Genomic DNA, 14,104 nt, shown 5'->3' on the forward strand with positions numbered 1-14,104 from the left:
GATATATAAAGAAAAGCTGGGGCTCACATTGATAAGCAGATGGAGGTTGGAACTGAGCTCCTCATTCCCCAGCAACAACAAAATGGCTGCTGTAATCACTCCAAGTGAGTGGCTCCTCGTCTCTGTTTGGGGGGAGGAGTTTCTCTGACTGAGTCATCACTGCTGGCTGGGAGGGGAGGGGCCCTGGTGTCTGGCTGCTTTGCTGCAGCAGCTGCGATTGTTTCTGTGGAACTGACTTTTGCAGCGCAGGGTAATGGGGGCAGGCCAACTGGCACCCAGAGCCTGCACATGGAGTACACAGATCTAGGTGTCAGAGGAAATTAATCATCAGAGACAGTGCAGCATGAAGGACTGACCCTGCTGCATTATCAGTATACTGTAACTGCTATGCCGGATTAAGGGGGGGGGGGGGCACAGGGTGCAAGTAGCCCCCAGTTTCCCTCATCACCTCGGCCAGAATTGCTCCGACCCAGTTCTGGCGCTGCTGTTCTTGGGGGAGCTACAGCTGGCAGGGGTAGCTGGAGAAATGCTGTAACGATGTTTCCGAGTGAACGGGGGTAGGGCTGTCAGCACCCGGAATTGCAGCATTGCCCGAAGCATCCTCAGAAAGCTCAGAGCGGCTGTACTTCCTGGCAGCAGGATGCATGGAACGCTTGGAGCATCCAAAGGACGCTCCGGGCCGCACTGCCGCAGTGATACTAGCTGCAGGGTGCCGTTCCAGGCATCCTGCTAGCCCGAAGGGCCATGGGGCAGCGATGGTGCCACCCACAGATCCCTGCACTCTGTGCTGCAGCCCCGCTCACACACCCCAAATGGCTGGAGATGAGCAGATGGTCCCTGTGCAGCCTGATAGGATGCTTCAGAGGCTGCCCCTGCTGCAGGAATGCAGGTAGGACCAGCGCTGCTGCCTCATGGAGGTGCGTTGAGAAGAGGTTCCCACACAGCGGGCCCAGCAAGGGGGGCAGTGCTGACAAGCGGGGGAAAGCCTACCTGCCTTAAATGTCCCGCACTCCCCACAGGCTTAATCCGGCCCTGTGTAGCTGGGCTTGTGTAACTTTTCTGGCAGTAACTATATACAGTAGGTGCCGGGCTGGCGGTACAATCGGCAAACATCCGACCCCACCATCTGAATGCAGACATCATTTTCTCTAAGACATTTATTATATAAAATAACCTCAGTTGTAGTTGTCTGATAGCGGTAGCATTTGTTTTTTTATTTTTACTATACAGGTTGAGTCTCCCATATCCAAAATGCTTGCGATCAGGAGTATTTTGGATATCGGAATATTCTGTATTTTGGAATATTTGCATACCATAATGAGATATCTTAGGAATGGGACCCAAATCTAAGCACATAATGCATGTGTTTTATATACACCTTATATATACAGCCTGCAGGTCATTTTATACAATGTTTTCAATAATTTTGTGGCTCAAACAAAGTTTGTATACATACAGTACATGAAATTCATTTGTTTCATATACACCTTATACACAAAGCCTGAAGGTAATTTTATACTTTATTTTTAATAATTTTGTGCCTTAAACTAAGTTTGTGTACATTAAACCTTCAAAAAGCAAAGGTTTCACTATCTCAGTCATGCTAAAAAAAAATACGTATTTCGGAATATTTGGATATGGGAGACCCAACCTGTAGTATAAACTTTTTTAAAATGTATTTTCTAAGTTTAAACATAGATAAAATGTATTTGAAAGACAAAGTGGCTTATGTAATTGGGTACGATTTACTTGGTTTTTCCTATAAATTGATTGTCACTTTAAAAATACGGGAAAACTTGCAGGAGTTAAAGCAGTGGCTGCAATTTGTACCCTATTACATAAGCCCCTAAACATTCATAAATTAAAAATAAAAATGCTATGTCTGGTCACCCCATCGATCATCTAAAAGACATTCTGATGTAGTTTCCCCGGGATGGACAGTGTGATGACTAAGGAAGTCCGACTCTCAGTTGTCTACCCCTGGAATTGATGGCCGAAATGGCAGGAACGCCATGAGAGAATGTGACTCACCTCTGACAACGTCTGGTGACTACCCATTCTGCCCTGACAATATATGTAAGCCATTTTAGTGGCACTGTCCGACATCCTGAGCCTGTACCAGTGCGTTTCTGACCACTCTCAATTCGAGAATGTAGATGGGGAAAGCGGACTATCTTCTGGACCAAAAGCCCTAAAGATGTAGGTCCAGAGTCACAGCACCCGAATCTAGACTGGCAGCCATGGTGACAAGGACCCAATCCTAAACTGAGGAGACCCTTTGGATAAATTCAGGGTACGGAGCCACCACAGAGGAGCCTGGTGAGTCTGGAGTGACAGTTGTATGAGCTGTCGATCCAACCCGTCCTGTCCTGTTCCAACTATCTAGGATTTGGTGTTGCAGAATCTGAACATAACACTGGGCACATGGCGGATACCACTTCCAATGAAGCTACCATCTTTCCCAGTAGTTGCATACACTTGAGGATGAAAACCTGGGTATGGTGAAGCTTGGAGGTCCTGAAAGACCTTCCAACAGTGTCGAATAGGAAGCCAAAGAAAACCAGCTCAACTGCGCAAAGTGCAGCACTGCATCCACGCTAAATCGGGTAAGTGAAGAAGTTACTTAAAACAACCAAACAGCTTCTGACATTTATCTAGCACAGTTTTGAAATGGCAGAAGCATGTGTGGTATGATACGTCGACATGATCCTAATGTCGACATTGACTATGCAGACACTGATGGAATGTCAACATGTTAGAATGTTGACATATCGTCCCTGGTGGTCCAGCAGTGACTTACCTGCTCCTAACGGCTTCTGGGTCCTGGCGGACATGTGAATGTCACTCCCGGGTCAGCGGTCCAATAAGTATTCTTCCCCTAACCCTACCACCTACAGCCTAGCCCTAATGTACACATTCTGACAGTGTTGATATTTTACATGCTGATCATTCTGACAATGTTGACAGGGTGCATGTCGACATTTCAACAATGACATTGTAGTATCAACATTCTGAAGACAGAGCATATATGCATGCATGAAGTGTGTAAATTGACTTTGGGGTATGTATAATAAAATCACCAGATATTACGGATGTCAGCACTATAGCGCAGCCAGAGAGCTGTGATCTGTATAGTAAAGTAAACATAGATCTGTAGTACAAGACATCCCCCAGAAATTATGGGGACAGGAGCTTGTATTATAGCGCCACCATATTGGGGTCTGACTAAAAAATAGATTCAGCAATATAAAGCCATCAGAGGTATGGAGTCTGTATAGCGGCAGTCTGCACTGTAACATCACCAGGAAATTAGTTGACCTGCACTAAAAAACCACCAGAGATTCTGGGGGACTTGCTTTTTATAATGGAATCCAGAAGAGAGTTGGCATTGAACAGTAGTTACTGGTATGAATCATATTTTGTGAGCTGATAATGAGAATGCTATTTGCATATAGGTCACTTTATTGTATATTGTTAAGATGTCCTCTAAACTGTATACTGGTCACTTCAATGTGCTCTCTCTATAGAGATCAATGTAGTGCATAGTGGATACTAGCAGTGGTGTAACTATAGAGGGTGCAGGGGATGCGCTTGCCCCGGAGGCTTAGGGAGCCCTCCAGCCCAGCAAGCGTCTCCCTGCACCCTCTATAGCACGGCCGGCCAAGTTGCTGGTGCAACTGGGAATGCTGGCCTCTGAAACGTTCAGAGACTGAAGACTTTTCTGATAGCTTCAGAGGTCAGCGTTCCCAGTGATGCAGTGCGCAGGTGTGCGGGTGACGTCACCAGACATGTGAGAAGCCTGTGTGCCTCCTGGATCTAGTTAGATCCGGTTAGCGCCAGGCTCAGACGCCGGAGAGAAGCTGGAGCGCAGACAACCGTGAAGACAGGCAAGTACTGCACAACGGAGACCGGTAAGTACTGCACAGCGGAGGGGGCACAGCATATGAGGCATTACTGGGGGCACAACATACGTGGCATTTACCAAGGGCACAGCATAAGGGGCCTTATAGGGGGCACTGTATAAGGGGCATTAACGGGGGGCCACAGGATAAGGGGCATTAACGAGATCACAGCATAATGGGCACTGTATAAGGGGCACTGCATAATGGGCACAACTACAGGGGGCATTGCATAATGGGCACAACTACAGGGGCATTGCATAAGGGGCACTACTACAGGGGATATTGCATATTGAGCACAACTACAGGTGCACAGTATAGGCAGACCTATGGGGGTCCGGAGGAAATTTTGCTATGTGGCCCCCATACCTCTGGTTACGCCCCTGGATACTAGAATGCTCTCTGTATAGTATAGTGTTGATAATATGCCCTCAGCATTGTGTACAAGTGACTAGAATTGTATATTATTATATTAAATTCAATAATATTGTACATCTGATCCATATATTAATGAATGACCTTAGAGTAACCTAGGCTATGGGTTTTAAATGTCCCAGAGGTTAATTTTCTTCCAAAGTCCTTAAGGAAGAGTGTACATTTTGAAATGTTGCTTAGGGCCTGATTCAGAGATGGACGCAATTGCGTCCATTTAAAATGCAACTGCAGAAAGAGGTGTCACACACCTCCTTGCTGCATTTGCGTGATCCCAGCGCTGCGGATGTTCCTTTGGCCAGGCTGCTGGAGCTAAAGCTGGCAGCAGCTTGTCCCTCTCGGAAATCCTGGAATGCTGCCAGGGAACGCCCACACTCCGCCTCCCAAACAGGCTGCGGCTGGAAGACACTGCAAGTCACAGTCGGAGGGCTGCACATGCCAGTACACCTCCTGCGCATGCGCAGTCCTCCCACCATCCAGCTTCCATTTTCTCAAAATTGATCCAGCAATGCTCCCTGGGATATCCAAATACTTGGATATTATTTTGTAGTATATTCCTATCTTATGCAAGTCTATAACATAGGCCCTCATTCAGAGCCGTACGCTCTGAGCAGAGCGCACGCTCTGCATGAGGGCCGGGCTCCATTTTCATGGAGCGTCCTCCTGGACGCTCGTATAGCTGTGGGTCACCACCCACAGGCTATACGAGTGTGCATTTTGATGGCCGCGATGGTCGTGACCATCGCGACCATCGAAATTGCGAGCCGGAGCCTGCGGTTGAGGTTTTCAACCGCAAGCTCCGGAGTGATTTTGGCTCTATCAGAGCCAAAATCACTCCCACTGACATCACTAGTGATGTCAGTGGGCCGGCTTCTGACGGGAGGCGTTCCCGTGGGAACGCCCCCGTCAGGGAGGCACGCCCCCGGCACGCCCACCAAAGGGGGCGTGCTGTCAATCAACATTGACAGCACGCCCCCTTTGATCGGACACAACGAGCGAAGGAAAGTCCTTCGCTCGTCGTGTCTGGCGCATGCGCATGACGGAGCTCCCTCCGTCGTGCGCATGCTCAGTGCAGACCATCGATCCACTTGCGAGCGGACAGCCGCTCGCGAGTGGGTCTGAATCAGGCCCATAATCTTTAAATCTTTTAAGGTGGGTACACACTTGCATGATATCGGCCAGATTTAGGAAAATGGGAACGTCCTAGAGGTTCTAGGGTTTGTAGTTCATAAATCCATTTAGTCTCTTTTCTTTTTAGTGTGGATTCTAGGTCTTCTCCTTTCCAGTGAGGGATTGATTTTTGGATGCCCATAAACTCAGTCCTTTGGGATTTTGGTTATGTTTCTCTAGAAAGTGGGCTGACAGGCTGTGTGTTCTTAACCCTCCTAGGACCTCTAGGTCTCAATATTGACATCGAACTCAAAGTATTTTTATAAACACCAATGAAAACACCCTTTTCAGTCCCTTGTTCCTCCTTTCACTTTTATATCTATTTTTTTATTTATTTTTTAATTTATATTTACTTTTATCTTTTTTTTATTCCATTTAAGTTACTCTATGTATTTCTTAATATCCCTTTTATCATATACTTTTACAATCTCCCATTTTTTCCTTGATTTTTTGAAGCATATACACATTTTTATTTAAGAACATGTGCTTACCGCCTCTTCCTGACAACTTCTGGAAATTAACTTCCTGTTTTCCAATGAAGTTTTTACCCTATTTAAAGAGGAATAATAAACCCAACAGACATCCTTGAAAAAGCACCCTATGTGGTGTGAAACGTGTTGGGTTAGAGCTGGACCAGAGGCGAGGACACTAGCTGGAGCTAGCGGGATACGAGTACCATCCATCGGCGGGCATCTGATGTCATCGAGGGGCGCAGTACAACACACCTCCACAGACGGCCAGCAACTACCGCAAAAGAAGGTGAACATGGCCCCAAGTAGGGTAAGATTAGGGATACCTGTTGCCGCACATTGCGGACCCCTACTTAGCGGACTGTCCACACCTCTCCCGAACCCCGAGGTCTGCTCCCCACTTTTTCCTAAAAGGCTATAAACATCAAACCGCACTCATATTGTGACGTTTTAATATATGCTTCAACTGTTTTAACTTTATATTTTTTTTCATAGTTTTATTTCCAATTTTATATATTTTTACCTTCATATTTATATTTAATTTTATTTATTTTTATTTTTACTTTTAATTATATATTTTTTTCTTTAATTTTTTCCTTGTTCACATATTTTTTCTTTGTATTCTTTTTTCCTTTTTCTTTGTATTATTTTTAATTTAATTGAATTCCCATCGTTCATTCCACCTTCCTATCCCTTCAACATCTTATCCCTTACCCTTTACCCTCCCATAGCGCTCAAAATTCTACCTACATAATATCATACTGAATTGAGCTGCTCCGCAACATACGAGCGCAGCACTACTATCTTTCCTATGCAAACAAACTGTATTGATGTTATTTTACTCTGTCTGTACACTCTTTCATTTAATAAAAATAGTTATTAAATTTTTTTATTTAAAAGTGTATTACGGCCTTAGAATGAAAGGTGCCCACACACCAGGCGATGTGGTCAAGATGCGATATCGTGTCTGATTTCCCATGAACTCTCCCCGGCAGTTGTGGGCACGATTTGGTGTTAAACACTGCCCAAATTGACCCACGATCTATCATGCATCCCAACTATTTCCAGTGTATCGTGACTGAGATTGTCAGATCTTGCCTGCAGCAGGCAAGATCTGAAGATGCGATGTACGACCTGCGGGTACGCACATCGTGATTGTGAGTGGAGACTCACAATTAGGACATATTTTACACGATCTCTCGTTCTGATGTGTCGGAATTGAGCGGATCATGTAAAATATTGCCTAGTGTGTACGCACCTTAAGACATTCTCACTGCTCCCCTTCAGATTCACAGTATGACCAATGTTATTTAAATTAATGGGTATTTTATCCATAAATGCTTACCTTTTTTTAAATGATTCACAGGTACAGATTATATGAAAGCCAATTGAAAGGACAGTATATTTCATCTATGTATACTAAGTGGCTGAGTATTTATGTAAGCAGCGTTTTCAAATTTTTATAAAAAAATCTGCAGACAAATAATGAATCAGGAGTTTGAAAATTACTTTGAAAGCTGACTGGTTTGCAATAAAAATACTTTCTGGAACAAAGTGTCATTTGTAACAAACAAATCAGAAAAAACTTGCACGGAAAAATTAGCGTCATTTGTAGGCTTTTCGGGATGTGTACACCTCTGCATGGGTAGCACTGGCGCTTTGTTTACTACACATTCTCATTAACAGGGTGCACTTGTACCTGTCCAATACTAGACGCAAAAGATACGCCTCCTAACAGGCTTCTGTGCTTACATGCTGGTCTGCGCGGCTTACTTTTGTGTGATCGCGTCTTTAGAGAACTGTGCCTAAGAGAGAACGACTCTTGCCAGCCCAGTTCCGCCTATTTGGTTGTAAGGATCTATGGGGGCAAGTAAATTGAGCGCGATGTTAATAGTGTCGGGAAGGGGTTCCTGGAGCTATTCAATTGATCACGCTGTTAGCCCAACTAATGGATTTATGCTCGCACCCTCCTCCTGAGGGTCTGGGCAGAAATCTGACCAAAGTGCCAGCCGTGAAACTTTTTTTCAGCTTGGCGCAGCGCTAATATCCTGGCCAACGCTTAAGTTGTAAAATGCCGGTTTGCGCTCCTAAACACTCATCTCCCGATGAAGTCCCGGGTGCGGGGGAAATAGTTCCGGGAATTCCTTCCTGGCTCTATTCACACTGCCTTCAATTAAACTGCCCCTATGGGGGGTTACGGGGTAGATGTTTGAACTTGCGTTAGGGTGATAACTGGTAACTGCACACGTTATGTGCTGCAGTTACCGTTCCTCCCCCCATGTATTGTGTTCATGTGCTATGCACCCCTGTCATTATCGGTGCACCTCTCTTTCAAGATAGTTCATACATTTACCTGCACATCAGTGCACTGTCAGTGGCACTGACCGTTCTAAAATTTACCTTTAACGATTTCAACAGCTCAAGCCGGCACTGCAGCAGTCTCCTCACCGCTCCATCCATCCTTGGCTGTGGGTTGGCTGTGGTTTTTTGGATAATGACAGGCGTCGGCATATCGACGCCTGTCTTTAGACCCTTGCCGGGATATGACAGTCGGGAAGCCGGCTGTCGGGATTAGGTCCGCCGGCTACCCTGAGCAAAATATCTGGAAACTATTTTTTGAACAGTTATTTGGAAATTGATATTGGAACTCAGTGTATTATTTTCCCAAGTGTGACTGTACTATGGGCTAAGCCAGGTGGCAGAAAGACGAACATGCAAACTATGAAAATGACCAAATTTTTTTAAACGGGTCACCGAAACAACTTGTGAAAACGAATAACATTCACGGACAATTGTAATACTAAAATACTTAACTCTATGTAATGACATTGCCAGGGGTAACTGACCCTGCCTGAAATGTAAATATTTAATTTATTTGTACATTAATTTCTAATGTTCACACAATTCTGTCTTTACCCATAATTTATCGTTATGCTGATCTGAACATACACATAGGGGTAAATTTACTAAGATGACAGTTCTATTTAAGAAGTGATGTTGCCCATAGCAACCAATCAGATTCCAGGTATTATCTTCTAGAAGGTGCTAGATAAATGAGAAGTAGGATCTGATTGGTTGCTATGGGCAACATCACTTTTTAAATAGAACTCCCATCTTAGTAAATTTACCCCATAATGTCTATTCTAATTAGGTGGCTGTTATAGGTTTGCTTGAATGCATCTAAATACTTAGTATCAAAAGATACTTGATGCTCAGTATACGGAGTCTTTATACCGATATCACTCATGTGGGCGTGTATAGTTTATGTTTTGTAAGCCCGCCCACTGGATGGGCTGATTGGTTTAGTACCATGTTAATACTGAGGCTCAGCGTCACCCGGGCCAGCCCTCTGACGAAACGCATTAGGGCGTCGCCTGAGTGACGCGATCTTCTACTGCCCGGCGTCTCCTCCGGCTACCTCATTCCCCGTGCAATTGGCACGCTTCAGATTCCCTCGGCGGCTTCCAGCGTGGGGTGTTTGCCCGGAGGTCTCTTGGATGACGTTTGGTGACTGCATGGGATTTACTATAATACAGTGTTGGCTAACTTTGACACTCCAGCTGTTGTGGAACTATATATCCCAGCATGCCCTGCCACAGTTTTAGCATGCCCTAATAGCAAAACTGTAGCAGTGCATGCTGGGTTATGTAGTTCCCTAACACCTGGAGTGTCAAGGTTAGCCAACACTGCTATAATATGTCATGTGGTACTCAGCACACAGAGCTTTTATAATGGGTACGAGTACATCTCGATCAATGATTTAAATCTTTTAATAAGTGTTTAATAAAACTTTTATGCAGTATACAGCGTCCTTCCTTGTTTTGTCTTTGCCTATATATATATCATATATATGTTCAACAATAGTGAAACAACAGCGCCATCTAGTGTGTCGATGTCATAATCTGTGTAATTATTCCAAAGTGAGCGTACTCCTTTCAAACTACGGAAAGTATATATAACAAAAAATAAAAAATTAGCATTAATAATATACCACTTATTATAAAATCTATTTCATGCAAAAAAAAAAAACACTGCCTCGTATAGGTGCAAATGGTGTTATTTGTGAATGGTGCAATTGCACTAAATAATCCAAAAATGAAGTGCAGTAGTGCAAAAACACTCAAAAACAAGACTGCTCATCCACAGCAAAACATAAAGTGCACTGTGCTTGTGCAATTTCTCCAATGCAAGTACCTTCAAACAATAAATAACCCTAACCATAAAATAATAAAGCGCATATGCTCGTACCAATGGACTCTTGGCTTTGTCCTGATGTCCACACTGTTGCTCATATAGGCTATATGGTAAAAAACAAGGGATCATAGGTACCAGTGAGATGTATAATAAAAATCCACATTTAATAAAAAGTATCTAAAAAGTACATCTAAGAACAGAACAAAGAGCTTAGCTGGTCAAGGTCACCAATCGCAGAGTATGGACCACCAACACCAGAATCTCCTCAATGTTGCTGGGTGGTATGCTATTGTTACATGAGTGGTAAATGATGGATTTATATGGAAGGGACATGATAAGAAGAATACACACTTACTGTAATTAATTATTCCAAATATTGTTAGAAAATATTAATGAATAGGAACAATAATGGTCACGTAACACAAGCAGAATTGCTAGTTTCAACATGTTTTTTCAACCGGGCTCAAACATTATTAGAGGTCGAATGAGACCACTTAATATAAATATTATAATAAATAGGAAATGTTTTGGACTTTGCCTGCGGGAAACTAAGCCGTCTGTAGATAATGTCCTGCTCCCTGGTGTGGTGGAAAGATTTAAATGCAGCGTAGAGATTTGTACAGATCCTTCCGCACCTTCATCGCTGCTTACCCCCACAACAGTGCTCATACGTGATCTGAGTTTATGCAAACTGACTCACTAACACTGCCATGTCTATAGGTCCATCCCATAGCCACGAGTAAGTGCAGCTATACACCGCACGTAAGGTACTCCCAGGACTGCCAGAATTTTGTTTGCTGCTCTATGGGGCTGCGTGAAATAATCCAAGATACTGGAGGCGAGACCGGGCTGAGAAGGTGGCAGCTTATGGTGCCGTTGCAGGTGTGGCAAATCCATTGTAACGTCAAAATCCTTACATTTATTATTATGATTGACCTCTTTGTGTCTCTGTCAGACACCCCTAGCTGTCAGTCTCTCACTGAAAACACCAGCAACTCACCCCCCCTCGGCCAGTTCTCACCAAGGAATCGCAGATTTTTAAAATTGACCCTATATGGCTGCAAACAGAAAAAATCTGTGAGTCTTGTGGCACCTTAAATACAATATATAGCCACACATACTGACACTGCGAGCCAACTCGCAGCTAATTACATCAACCCTGTTGTGATATCTTTTCTGACTAGCTATAACAATACGGAATTCAACATGGCTGTTAGCTTCACAAATGTCAGAATCCCAACGCCGGCATTTCGACTGCCGAAATCCCGAAGGTAAGTAGCGGGGTTAGGTAGCGTTAGGGGTTAGGCACTACTTAGCATTTTGCAGGAGATTTCTGTATTAGGCTATTAGTATATAGCAGGGAATACACCAAATTATGCAGAAACTGCAATTTTTGCATAGTTTTATGGGAAAAAAAGCTTGATAAACAGGCCCCTCAGCATTTTAATTACTAAGACGGGAACTGTTTTGTCTTTGATGTTTTCTTTGAGTACAATTTTGTTTTTTTTTAATTCTACTTGTCAATGCTGATATTATAAATTTGGTCAATATAATTGTCCCTCTTGATTCAGAGATGTACACTAACCCGATGGTTAGCGCACATCTCCGATGGTGGGAGGACTGCGCATGCGTAGGAGATGTACTGCGCATGTGCAGCCCTCCGTCTGCGAGTTTGCTCGCAGAGCCCCACAGCCGCAGCCTGATTGACAGGCTGGAGAGTTTAGGAGGCGGAGCGGACACATTCCTGGGCAGCGTTCCCGGAAACGGGGGCGTGTTGCCCCTTTCCTGGAGGGATGAGGACAGGGTCTTCGTGGGTGCACACAGACTTCCTGGCCTCGTAAGCTGCCAGGACCTGGTCAGGCTGCAGTAAGCTTCAGCTACCGCAGCCTGGCCGAAGGGACAACAATTGTTCCGATGGTGGTCCCGGACTGCGACCTCGGTCACAGCACAGCGATCAGGCAGATGCAGCATGGAGGTGTCTGACACCTCCTTCTGCATTTGCATTTTACATGGACTGAATTACACTGTCGCTTGTGTGCGGCTGTGCAATTCTGTCCATCTCTGAATCAGGCTGATTCCCATACATCTGACATCTCAGAGAAGAGGTGATCTTGCATACAGTACCTTGGAGCTCTTACAAATTGCAGCTGTCTAATACCCCTTTTCCACCAAAATGCTGTATCAGACCAAAATGCTGTATCAGGTTTTCAAACATGGGGCTGATTGACCACTAACCCATTCTGCGTGTGTGCAGAATGGGTCCTGATTGCCAGGCAGAGGCATTTAAGGGGCGATGCGGGGTCCTGCTACATTTGTATATTTGCAAGGACGGAATTGCAAAGCTGCCTGCGTGCAGCTTTGCAATTCCGTCCACTGCTGAATCACCCCCACGGTTCCAACCCTTGTCATAGCTTGTTCAAACCCATTTTATACTCCTTTCATACAGTACCTTTTATATCTGGCTGCCGGGTCACACCCAGGATTATGCTCATGCGCCCATCCTGGGTGCGACCTGGCTGAGAACCCTTTCAGACTGGCGGCCTGACCCGGCATTAATGCCATGTCAATGACGTCACCGTCATCACGTAGTGAGCTGGCGCTTGGAGATTATCTCATTCCAAGCGCCGACTCTTCCCATGCAGAGAATGGGATCCGGGTTGCATTGACTAGGGTTATGCATTCACACTGCATCACGAGCCGGGTTCAACTTGCGTTCAACCCTTCTCATGACCAGGTTTGAAATGCCTGGCTTATTTCAACCTGGCCCTTTCACACTGCACAGTAAACCGGGTTGCTGCGCGTTCACGTGCAATAACCTGGGTTATTGCTTGTAGTGTGAAAGGGGTATCAGACTAGCAGTTAAAACCCGGGTTGCTGCTAGGTGTGAAAGGGGTCAGGGCAATCCAACCCGGGTAGTTTGCAGGGTTTAACACGGACACAGGGTTTAACCTGGGTCATCCAACTTGGGTCCTGTTTACAGCATGGAGAGTTTCGGATTTTCCAGCACTTGGAGATTATGTCATCTCCAAGCGCCGGCAGGCCAGTTCAACGGCACCTGAATGCAGTGCCAAAGCTGGCCAACCCAGGAATAACCTGGGTTGGCGCCACGGTCTGAAGAGGGTGTCCTGGGTCTGGCCAGGTATTTTGGAACAAGGGAATTTAGTGTAAAAGGGGTATTACACTGCATCTTTCACCAGGGTTAATTACACTGAACCCGGGTCTGCCCTGTAAAACTTGTGTGTGTCATTAGAAATAGAAGTTTTTCTTAGACCCTTGTATACAGTAGCGGCTCCAGGCACGAGCAAGCCGGTCCATCGCCCAGAGCGCTACTGTTTCCGGAGGGCGCAGGAAACGCCCACCCACCCCTCCCGGCGCTATAGCACATATGTAAGCTCAGGGGGAGGGAGCGGAGGAGGAAAGGGGGGGCAACACAGGACGGCGCTGGGCGCAGCACAGCCAAGGGCCGGCCCTGCTTGTATACCAAATGTTGACCCGGGTTACCCCAGCAATAACCCGGATTATTTGTTTGGTGGAAAAGGGGTATTATCGGCATGCAGGGTCTTTGCTCTGCAGTATCTTGGTTCTGTGTGACATGCATTGTATTCTGCAATACATATAGGGCAGATATGTTATATTATATATAATATTCCTAAACTGTGTTTGCAACTTTCCAAGTTACTTTAATGCTGCACAGTTTAATATACTGAAAATAAAAAATTACTTACGTATCACAATGCTTTTTTTTAACAACACATAGATATCTATCACATATATATATATATATATATATATATATATATATATATATATATATATACTGTAGATAGGTGTATATAATTATATATACACACAGCACATATGCTTATACATTTCCTGCACTGTAGGCTCTCACCTCTGCTCTCCCTCCCTCCCGTGCAGCTGCAGCACACTAGGAGTAGA

The 14,104-nt window shown here is 44.9% G+C and overlaps 1 protein-coding gene across 3 annotated transcripts in view; it reads right to left on the reverse strand.

Moving 5' to 3' along the window:
* Positions 1-14,100, reverse strand: part of IL21R (interleukin 21 receptor) — a 203,464-nt gene extending 189,364 nt beyond the window's left edge. Inside the window, exon 1 of one of the 3 annotated variants that reach the window (XM_088451873.1) lies at positions 14,058-14,100. The gene's annotated coding sequence lies outside the window, so the exon portion shown is untranslated. Of the gene's footprint in view, positions 1-10,219; positions 10,271-14,057 lie in introns of those variants that run through there. The other 2 variants (XM_088451874.1, XM_088451875.1) reach the window with 2 other exon arrangements.
* Between the last annotated feature and the right edge of the window lie 4 nt (positions 14,101-14,104).

This window comes from Taudactylus pleione, unplaced genomic scaffold (assembly GCF_031769625.1).
Source record: "Taudactylus pleione unplaced genomic scaffold, aTauple2 ptg000032l, whole genome shotgun sequence".
NCBI lineage: Eukaryota > Metazoa > Chordata > Amphibia > Anura > Myobatrachidae > Taudactylus > Taudactylus pleione.